Source organism: Drosophila sechellia, unplaced genomic scaffold (assembly GCF_004382195.2).
Source record: "Drosophila sechellia strain sech25 unplaced genomic scaffold, ASM438219v1 U_48, whole genome shotgun sequence".
NCBI lineage: Eukaryota > Metazoa > Arthropoda > Insecta > Diptera > Drosophilidae > Drosophila > Drosophila sechellia.
Window position 1 is genome coordinate 5,001 of NW_022611322.1, and position 11,581 is coordinate 16,581.

Genomic DNA, 11,581 nt, shown 5'->3' on the forward strand with positions numbered 1-11,581 from the left:
CTTAAATGAGGCCATTTACCCATAGAGGGTGCCAGGCCCGTATAACGTTAATGATTGCTAGATGATGTTTCCAAAGAGTCGTGTTGCTTGATAGTGCAGCACTAAGTGGGTGGTAAACTCCATCTAAAACTAAATATAACCATGAGACCGATAGTAAACAAGTACCGTGAGGGAAAGTTGAAAAGAACTCTGAATAGAGAGTTAAACAGTACGTGAAACTGCTTAGAGGTTAAGCCCGATGAACCTGAATATCCGTTATGGAAAATTCATCATTAAAATTGTAATATTTAAATAATATTATTAAGAATAATGTGCATTTTTTCCATATAAGGACATTGTAATCTATTAGCATATCCCAAATTTATCATAAAATATAACTTATAGTTTATTCCAATTAAATTGCTTGCATTTTAACACAGAATAAATGTTATTAATTTGATAAAGTGCTGATAGATTTATATTATTACAGAGCGTTAATTTTTCGGAATTATATAATGGCATAATTATCATTGATTTTTGTGTTTATTATATGCTCTTGTATGATTAACAATGCGAAAGATTCAGGATACCTTCGGGACCCGTCTTGAAACACGGACCAAGGAGTCTAACATATGTGCAAGTTATTGGGATGTAAACCTAATAGCGTAATTAACTTGACTAATAATGGGATTAGTTTTTTAGCTATTTATAGCTAATTAACACAATCCCGGGGCGTTCTATATAGTTATGTATAATGTATATTTATATTATTTATGCCTCTAACTGGAACGTACCTTGAGCATATATGCTGTGACCCGAAAGATGGTGAACTATACTTGATCAGGTTGAAGTCAGGGGAAACCCTGATGGAAGACCGAAACAGTTCTGACGTGCAAATCGATTGTCAGAATTGAGTATAGGGGCGAAAGACCAATCGAACCATCTAGTAGCTGGTTCCTTCCGAAGTTTCCCTCAGGATAGCTGGTGCATTTTAATATTATATAAAATAATCTTATCTGGTAAAGCGAATGATTAGAGGCCTTAGGGTCGAAACGATCTTAACCTATTCTCAAACTTTAAATGGGTAAGAACCTTAACTTTCTTGATATGAAGTTCAAGGTTATGATATAATGTGCCCAGTGGGCCACTTTTGGTAAGCAGAACTGGCGCTGTGGATGAACCAAACGTAATGTTACGGTGCCCAAATTAACAACTCATGCAGATACCATGAAAGGCGTTGGTTGCTTAAAACAGCAGGACGGTGATCATGGAAGTCGAAATCCGCTAAGGAGTGTGTAACAACTCACCTGCCGAAGCAACTAGCCCTTAAAATGGATGGCGCTTAAGTTGTATACCTATACATTACCGCTAAAGTAGATGATTTATATTACTTGTGATATAAATTTTGAAACTTTAGTGAGTAGGAAGGTACAATGGTATGCGTAGAAGTGTTTGGCGTAAGCCTGCATGGAGCTGCCATTGGTACAGATCTTGGTGGTAGTAGCAAATAATCGAATGAGACCTTGGAGGACTGAAGTGGAGAAGGGTTTCGTGTGAACAGTGGTTGATCACGAGTTAGTCGGTCCTAAGTTCAAGGCGAAAGCCGAAAATTTTCAAGTAAAACAAAAATGCCTAACTATATAAACAAAGCGAATATAATACACTTGAATAATTTTGAACGAAAGGGAATACGGTTCCAATTCCGTAACCTGTTGAGTATCCGTTTGTTATTAAATATGGGCCTCGTGCTCATCCTGGCAACAGGAACGACCATAAAGAAGCCGTCGAGAGATATCGGAAGAGTTTTCTTTTCTGTTTTATAGCCGTACTACCATGGAAGTCTTTCGCAGAGAGATATGGTAGATGGGCTAGAAGAGCATGACATATACTGTTGTGTCGATATTTTCTCCTCGGACCTTGAAAATTTATGGTGGGGACACGCAAACTTCTCAACAGGCCGTACCAATATCCGCAGCTGGTCTCCAAGGTGAAGAGTCTCTAGTCGATAGAATAATGTAGGTAAGGGAAGTCGGCAAATTAGATCCGTAACTTCGGGATAAGGATTGGCTCTGAAGATTGAGATAGTCGGGCTTGATTGGGAAACAATAACATGGTTTATGTGCTCGTTCTGGGTAAATAGAGTTTCTAGCATTTATGTTAGTTACTTGTTCCCCGGATAGTTTAGTTACGTAGCCAATTGTGGAACTTTCTTGCTAAAATTTTTAAGAATACTATTTGGGTTAAACCAATTAGTTCTTATCAATTATAACGATTATCAATTAACAATCAATTCAGAACTGGCACGGACTTGGGGAATCCGACTGTCTAATTAAAACAAAGCATTGTGATGGCCCTAGCGGGTGTTGACACAATGTGATTTCTGCCCAGTGCTCTGAATGTCAAAGTGAAGAAATTCAAGTAAGCGCGGGTCAACGGCGGGAGTAACTATGACTCTCTTAAGGTAGCCAAATGCCTCGTCATCTAATTAGTTTTTTTTTTTTTTTTTTTTTTTTTTTTTTTTTAGCGTGCGTTTATTTATTTAAAATCTGTCCTAGTGGACAATAATTAAATGGTTTTGCGGGGGAACATTAGCTTAAGGGATACTATTGTACATGTATTTGTGGCGGGTTTTATATGTGTTGTCTATTGTTGTGGAAGATCGAGAGGGTGTCTCCTCATGAGACGTCTGCTTGTTTGGCTATTGTCTAACAGGTTGGTGGCGAGGTGGTTAGGGTGGTTTTCGAGCCTTTTCAGGTATCTCTCGCTGAGCCTGGAGATTTCATCAGCGACTTGTGGGATTCCAAGTTCCCTATGTATGGCGACATTCTCGTGGTAGGGATGCGCATTACAGGCAATTCTCAAGCACCTATTCTGGAACCGCTGTATACGCAGGCGATTCGTGTGGCTTGCCGTGCCCCATAGCTGTATCCCGTAGGTCCAGATGGGCTTGAGAATTGCCTTGTACACCAGGATTTTGTGGTTCTGCCTTAGCTTGGACCCTCTCCCAATAAGCCAATGCATCTGCCTCAGACGCGCATCGGCCTGTATGCGTTTGCTGACGATGTGGGGACGCCAAGTGAGCCTGCGGTCCAGGGTAAGTCCTAGGTACTTGGGTGCGGGTGCGTTGGGAATGATGACTCCGTTTAGCGTGACCGGTGGGCAGTCTCCTCTCCTTAGTGCAAATGTTGTTTGGGTAGATTTTTCCGCGTTCACTACGATGTTCCACCTGCTGAGCCAGGGATGTAGCGCGTCCATTTGCCTTTGGATTGTTTCGGAGGCTTCTCGTGGGTCGGATGAGGAGGCGAGGAAAGCCGTGTCATCTGCATAAGTCGCTATAGTTAGGTTCCTGGAGGGGATTATGGGAAGGTCTGCGGTGTAAAGGGTGTACAGTATTGGTCCGAGCACACTGCCTTGCGGAACTCCAGCTCTGATCAGTCTGGGTAGGCTTATTGCACTTCCGCATCTGACTTGGAATGCTCTTCCCTCAGTGTAGGATTTGAGGAGGGTAAAATGGGGGCTTGGGAGGTAGGATTTGAGTTTATGGAGGAGTCCAGGATGCCAAACTCTGTCGAATGCCTGCTTCACGTCGAGCATTACAGCGCAGCAGTATTTCTTTTGCTCGAATGCCTCGAGGATCCGTTCGACTAGCCGGTGGCATTGCTCTGGTGTTCCGTGGGAGCGCCTGAAGCCAAACTGGTGATCGGGGATCAAACCAGCCTCATCCAGTACTGGCAATACTCTGCGCAAAAATACTCTTTCGAGTATTTTGGAGAGGATTGCCAGCAAACTAATCGGACGATAGGAGGCGAGATTGGCTTCAGGCTTACCAGGCTTGAGGAGGACAATAACCTCTGCTCTTTTCCACTCTTCCGGGAAGTACCCTAGCCGGAAGCAGCTGTTGTAAATGCTGGCCAGCATTTGTGTGCAGCGGGATGGGAGCATTTTTAGGGCCGCCGCATCTATACGATCCAGGCCTGGAGATTTGTTGTTCTTCAGTAGAGCAATCTCCTGCGCAACTTCCTCAGGGTCGACTGGTTCCAACGGGGGACCGGGAGAGCTTGGGCTATTGAGAAACCGGGCTGTTTCAGCATGTTCTTCGGCAGTGCAGCAGTCGAACGGAGAGAAGGCGTTGTAAAGGTGTTCGGCGAAAGCTTCTGCTCTTTCAGCATCCGAAAGGCACCAGGATCCATCTGCTTTGCGCACTGCGGAAACCTTTTTGGCTGGTCGTTTAATGTGGCGGGTGACGTTCCACAGATTGTGGTCTGGGTCCCCGGGAGAGAGTTCCTCGAGGAATCTGAGGAAGGAGTCCTGGCGTAGGCTGGAGATCTTGTCCTTCAACTCCTTTGTGGCGTGATTGAGCGCTGTTTTGTCTCTTGGATTGCGCGTCAAGAACCAAACTCTCCTGAGACGCCTCTTCTCAGTCACGAGTGCCGCAATTTCCGGGGACCAGAGGTGGAGGTCCCTGCTAGGTGTTCTCGCAGTCTTTGGTGGCGGTGGGCTTGCGAATTCCGCAGCGTTTTGCATCTGCCTGGTGAGATTCCCGATAGCTTCATCAATGTTCCTGGGTGTGTTGAGGATGGGGTTCGGATTGACGGTGGAGAGCATCCAGGACGCGAACTTGGCGGCGTCGGTATATTTTCCAGTGAGCCTTCTGAGCGGGGTTTTCCTGAGGACTGGCGTGTTGATTAGCACGTTTATTGCACAGTGGTCTGACAGGAGATCAGCATTTGTTGTGCAGCTGATCTTCGCATGCCCTATGCCTTTCGACACAGCAAAGTCCAGTAGGTCTGGAGTCTTGAGGGGATTCGTTGGCCAGTGAGTGGGCTCGCCAGTGGAGTGGCAGTCCAGTCGGTGGCGTTGCAGGTACCCAAACAGAGTTTTCCCTTTGGGGTTGTTGGCGCGCGATCCCCACCAAGAATGTTTGGCGTTATAATCTCCAGCTGCTATGAAGCGGGGCCCAAAATGCTCGAAGAACTCACTGAGGTGAGATGCTGTTATGCGGTATCTGGGGGGAAAGTAGACCGCTCCAATGTCTAAATCTCCTTGCGGGCTGACAATCCTGATGACAGGACATTGTGCCCAGTCTTGCTGAAACGCGGGCAGCTCTAGGTATTGAATACCGCTCCTGATGAGGATGGCTGCTCCACCGCGTGCTCTGCCAGAAGGATGGTCTGCATGGATGAGGTCATATCCGCTGATATTAAAGTGGGATCTGGGGGAGAAGTGGGTTTCGGCTACGAGTAGGATATCGATCTGGTGGGTCTTCAGATGGTGCTCGACTATGGCCTTGCTGTTCTGCAGGCCGTTCGCATTCCAGACGACTAGGTGGAGCTTTAGTTGCATGACTTGCTGTTGAGAATGGTGGCCACCAGCTGTGTCATCTGGGTGAACATGCGCTCCATCATCCTTTCCATCATTCCTTCCATGCGAGCGAACATCGCTTCTATCTGACCGGAGTGTGGGGTTTCTGTTTGGGTTTGGACTGGGGTTGTGGGATTCTGCGGTGCTGCGTGCACTCCGTTGAGGGCGTCTCGGTAGCTCCTGCCAGAGGTGACGTTTGGTGATGCCACGGGCGGCGCCTTGTTAGCATTAGCGACGGGCCTTGTTTTCGGAGCAGCGAGTGCTTTGGCCCTTTTGTATGCAGGGCATCCCTTGAAAGACGCAGGATGGTCCGCCTGGCAGTGGAAGCAGCACGCTTTGTCGTCCTCCCTCTTCTCACATGCCCTCGATTCGTGAGGGCCTCCACACTTTACACATCGGTATTCCAGGAAGCAGTAACGCTGTGTATGACCGAATCCTTGGCACCTGAAGCATTGAGGCACGTCGTTGAACTTCTGCGGCGGTTCAATGGTTACTACCGACCTGCAGATCCGCTTGACTTGGTAGACGTCTTTGTTGTTGCTGGAAGGCTCCAGGTTGGCGAAGAATATTCCCAGCGGTTCTTTAGTTCTTCTGCCAATGGGATTGTGCAGATCTCTAACAGCGTGCCCTTGTCTGCGAAGGTCTTCAATGATTTCCTCACGATCGGTGGAGTGGTGGAGTCCTTTGATGACAACCTTGTATGCACGTTCATCTTTCGGCTGGAAAGTCCGATGCCTCTTGTTTTGGGCCACAAGTTGGAGACGCAGAGCTGTATAGGACTCTTTGTCCGGCATCATGACACGTACGTTGTTGCCATTCACGGTCTTGTAGGTAAAATTGTTCTTCGGGCCTACAAGAGTCGTGATCATCTTGACGAGTGCCGAGATGTTGGTCACATCGGGGATAAAAATCGGAGGTGGCTTGATGGTCTTCGGGGTGGGCTTTGGTTTCTCGGGGGTCTTGGGCTTGGAATCGTCTTTAGGTCCGGGTTCGTCATCAGAGCTCTCTTGGTCGTACTCGTCTTCTTCGGTCGAGAGTAAAGCGAAGGCGTTGTTGGCGAGCTTCTTGCGCAGAGCTGCGCTAGTGCTTGGCTTATCTTCCAGCTCCTCTCCCTGTGCTTTCTTTGCCGGTTTTCGCTTTATCTCGCCCGGCTCTGTATGCGAGGTGCTTCCCTCGCTGCTAGAGCTGCTCTTGCGTGTTCTCAGAGCCTTTTTGCGTGGTGTTGTTCCAAGCTTGTGGGTGCGCGGGGGGGCCTGCCAGTCCATCTTCTCCAAAGTTGATAAGGAGTGAGGAGGGGGGGGGGGGGGAAGCTGGGCACCGTAAGCCGGTGAGCCAGGCAGCACGTGGCTGCTGCTTTGCAATTATACCGCTGCTTCGAGCACTGGGTTTTTTGCGCTGATAACACGCACACTCGGGTGTGCGATGGTGTTAGTGCGAACTACCGTTAGGTACGTTGGCTGGGCCAATCAAAACGCGCGACAAGATCACGCGACGCGAAGTGGCTGGGCACAAGTAACGGGACTTACAACTGTGAACAATTTGCTAACAATTTGCTAACAATTTGCTGTCGATCCGCAGGCACGTCTGCACTCGTCGAGTGTTCGATCGCGACTGATCTAATTAGTGACGCGCATGAATGGATTAACGAGATTCCTACTGTCCCTATCTACTATCTAGCGAAACCACAGCCAAGGGAACGGGCTTGGAATAATTAGCGGGGAAAGAAGACCCTTTTGAGCTTGACTCTAATCTGGCAGTGTAAGGAGACATAAGAGGTGTAGAATAAGTGGGAGATATTAGACCTCGGTTTGGTATCGTCAATGAAATACCACTACTCTTATTGTTTCCTTACTTACTTGATTAAATGGAACGTGTATCATTTCCTAGCCATTATACGGATATATTTATTATATCTTATGGTATTGGGTTTTGATGCAAGCTTCTTGATCAAAGTATCACGAGTTTGTTATATAATCGCAAACAAATTCTTTAATAAAACGATGCATTTATGTATTTTTGATTTGAAAATTTGGTATAACTCCAATTACTCAGGTATGATCCAATTCAAGGACATTGCCAGGTAGGGAGTTTGACTGGGGCGGTACATCTCTCAAATAATAACGGAGGTGTCCCAAGGCCAGCTCAGTGCGGACAGAAACCACACATAGAGCAAAAGGGCAAATGCTGACTTGATCTCGGTGTTCAGTACACACAGGGACAGCAAAAGCTCGGCCTATCGATCCTTTTGGTTTAAAGAGTTTTTAACAAGAGGTGTCAGAAAAGTTACCATAGGGATAACTGGCTTGTGGCGGCCAAGCGTTCATAGCGACGTCGCTTTTTGATCCTTCGATGTCGGCTCTTCCTATCATTGTGAAGCAAAATTCACCAAGCGTTGGATTGTTCACCCATGCAAGGGAACGTGAGCTGGGTTTAGACCGTCGTGAGACAGGTTAGTTTTACCCTACTAATGACAAAACGTTGTTGCGACAGCATTCCTGCGTAGTACGAGAGGAACCGCAGGTACGGACCAATGGCACAATACTTGTTCGAGCGAACAGTGGTATGACGCTACGTCCGTTGGATTATGCCTGAACGCCTCTAAGGTCGTATCCGTGCTGGACTGCAATGATAAATAAGGGGCAATTTGCATTGTATGGCTTCTAAACCATTTAAAGTTTATAATTTATTTTATAAACGACAATGGATGTGATGCCAATGTAATTTGTAACATAGTAAATTAGGAGGATCTTCGATCACCTGATGCCGCGCTAGTTACATATAAAAGCATTATTTAATACAATGACAAAGCCTAGAATCAATTGTAAACGACTTTTGTAACAGGCAAGGTGTTGTAAGTGGTTGAGCAGCTGCCATACTGCGATCCACTGAAGCTTATCCTTTGCTTGATGATTCGATAAATAAATGATTTTTTCCTGTAGCCAAACACCTCGTCATCAATTTAGTGACGCATATGATATTGTCCCTATCATATAATTAATATAAAGACTTTAATGGATTGTGTCAAGTTGCCAAACACCTCGTCATCAATTTAGTGACGCATATGATATTGTCCCTATCATATAATTAATATAAAGACTTTAATGAATTGTGTCAAGTTGCCAAACACCTCGTCATCAATTTAGTGACGCATATGATATTGTCCCTATCATATAATTTTTGATATAAAGACTTTAAAGAATTGTATCAAGTTGCCAAACACCTCGTCATCAATTTAGTGACGCATATGATATTGTCCCTATCATATAATTAATATACAGACTTTAATGAATTGTGTCAAGTTGCCAAACACCTCGTCATCAATTTAGTGACGCATATGATATTGTCCTTATCATATAATTTTTGATATAAAGACTTTAAAGAATTGAATCAAGTTGCCAAACACCTCGTCATCAATTTAGTGACGCATATGATATTGTCCCTATCATATAATTAATATAAAGACTTTAATGGATTGTGTCAAGTTGCCAAACACCTCGTCATCAATTTAGTGACGCATATGATATTGTCCCTATCATATAATTAATATAAAGACTTTAATGAATTGTGTCAAGTTGCCAAACACCTCGTCATCAATTTAGTGACGCATATGATATTGTCCTTATCATATAATTTTTGATATAAAGACTTTAAAGAATTGTATCAAGTTGCCAAACACCTCGTCATCAATTTAGTGACGCATATGATATTGTCCCTATCATATAATTAATATAAAGACTTTAATGGATTGTGTCAAGTTGCCAAACACCTCGTCATCAATTTAGTGACGCATATGATATTGTCCTTATCATATAATTTTTGATATAAAGACTTTAAAGAATTGTATCAAGTTGCCAAACACCTCGTCATCAATTTAGTGACGCATATGATATTGTCCCTATCATATAATTAATATACAGACTTTAATGAATTGTGTCAAGTTGCCAAACACCTCGTCATCAATTTAGTGACGCATATGATATTGTCCCTATCATATAATTTTTGATATATAGACTTTAAAGAATTGTATCAAGTTGCCAAACACCTCGTCATCAATTTAGTGACGCATATGATATTGTCCCTATCATATAATTAATATAAAGACTTTAATGGATTGTGTCAAGTTGCCAAACACCTCGTCATCAATTTAGTGACGCATATGATATTGTCCTTATTATATAATTTTTGATATAAAGACTTTAAAGAATTGTATCAAGTTGCCAAACACCTCGTCATCAATTTAGTGACGCATATGATATTGTCCCTATCATATAATTAATATACAGACTCTAATGAATTGTGTCAAGTTGCCAAACACCTCGTCATCAATTTAGTGACGCATATGATATTGTCCCTATCATATAATTTTTGATATAAAGACTTTAAAGAATTGTATCAAGTTGCCAAACACCTCGTCATCAATTTAGTGACGCATATGATATTGTCCCTTTCATATAATTAATATAAAGACTTTAATGGATTGTGTCAAGTTGCCAAACACCTCGTCATCAACTACTATATTATGGTTGCGCCGACCTCTCATATTGTATTCTCTTATGTGTTCATAGGATTTTGACAATTATACGAGTAAATTAAATAATATACATATGAAAATGATTAATTATTATATGTATAAGGGAAAAAATGATGAAATATTCCCATATTATCTTAGTATTATAGAGGAAAGACCGTTGCCGACCTCTGATATTGTTCAAACTTATGTATTTATATGATTTTGGCAATTATATGAGTAAATTAAAAAATATACATATGAAAATGGTTAATTATTATATGTATATGGGAAAAAATGCTAAGATATTCCCATATTCTCTTAGTATTATAGAGAAAAGCCATTTAAGTGAGAGGGTATAGTAGTGTAAACGACCGGAATTACGACAGAGGGTTCAAAAACTACTATAGGTAGGCAGTGGTTGCCGACCTCTCATATTGTTCAAAACTTATGTATTCATATGATTTTGGCAATTGTATGAGTAAATTAAATAATATACATATGAAAATGATTAATTATTATATGTATAAGGGAAAAAATGCTGAAATATTCCCACATTCTCTTAGTATTATAGAGAAAATCCATTATAGTGAGAGGGTATAGTAGTGTAAACGACCGGAATTACGACAGAGGGTTCAAAAACTACTATAGGTAGGCAGTGGTTGCCGACCTCTCATATTGTTCAAAACTTATGTATTCATATGAATTTGGCAATTATATGAGTAAATTAAATAATATACATATGAAAATGATTAATTATTATATGTATAAGGGAAAAAATGCTGAAATATTCCCACATTCTCTTAGTATTATAGAGAAAATCCATTATAGTGAGAGGGTATAGTAGTGTAAACGACCGGAATTACGACAGAGGGTTCAAAAACTACTATAGGTAGGCAGTGGTTGCCGACCTCTCATATTGTTCAAAACTTATGTATTCATATGATTTTGGCAATTATATGATTAAATTAAATAATATACATATGAAAATGGTTAATTATTATATGTATATGGGAAAAAATGCAGAGATATTCCCATATTCTCTTAGTATTATAGAGAAAAGCCATTTAAGTGAGAGGGTATAGTAGTGTAAACGACCGGAATTACGACAGAGGGTTCAAAAACTACTATAGGTAGGCAGTGGTTGCCGACCTCTCATATTGTTCAAAACTTATGTATTCATATGATTTTGGCAATTGTATGAGTAAATTAAATAATATACATACGAAAATGATTAATTATTATATGTATATGGGAAAAAATGCAGAGATATTCCCATATTCTCTTAGTATTATAGAGAAAAGCCATTTAAGTGAGAGGGTATAGTAGTGTAAACCACCGGAATTACGACAGAGGGTTCAAAAACTACTATAGGTAGGCAGTGGTTGCCGACCTCTCATATTGTTCAAAACTTATGTATTCATATGATTTTGGCAATTGTATGAGTAAATTAAATAATATACATATGAAAATGATTAATTATTATATGTATAAGGGAAAAAATGCTGAAATATTCCCACATTCTCTTAGTATTATAGAGAAAATCCATTATAGTGAGAGGGTATAGTAGTGTAAACGACCGGAATTACGACAGAGGGTTCAAAAACTACTATAGGTAGGCAGTGGTTGCCGACCTCTCATATTGTTCAAAACTTATGTATTCATATGATTTTGGCAATTATATGATTAAATTAAATAATATACATATGAAAATGGTTAATTATTATATGTATA

General features: G+C 42.0%; 1 pseudogene; it reads left to right on the forward strand.

Annotated features, from left to right (window-relative positions):
- LOC116803317 overlaps window positions 1-8,255 on the forward strand; it is an 8,457-nt pseudogene extending 202 nt beyond the window's left edge.
- Window positions 8,256-11,581: the final 3,326 nt, after the last annotated feature.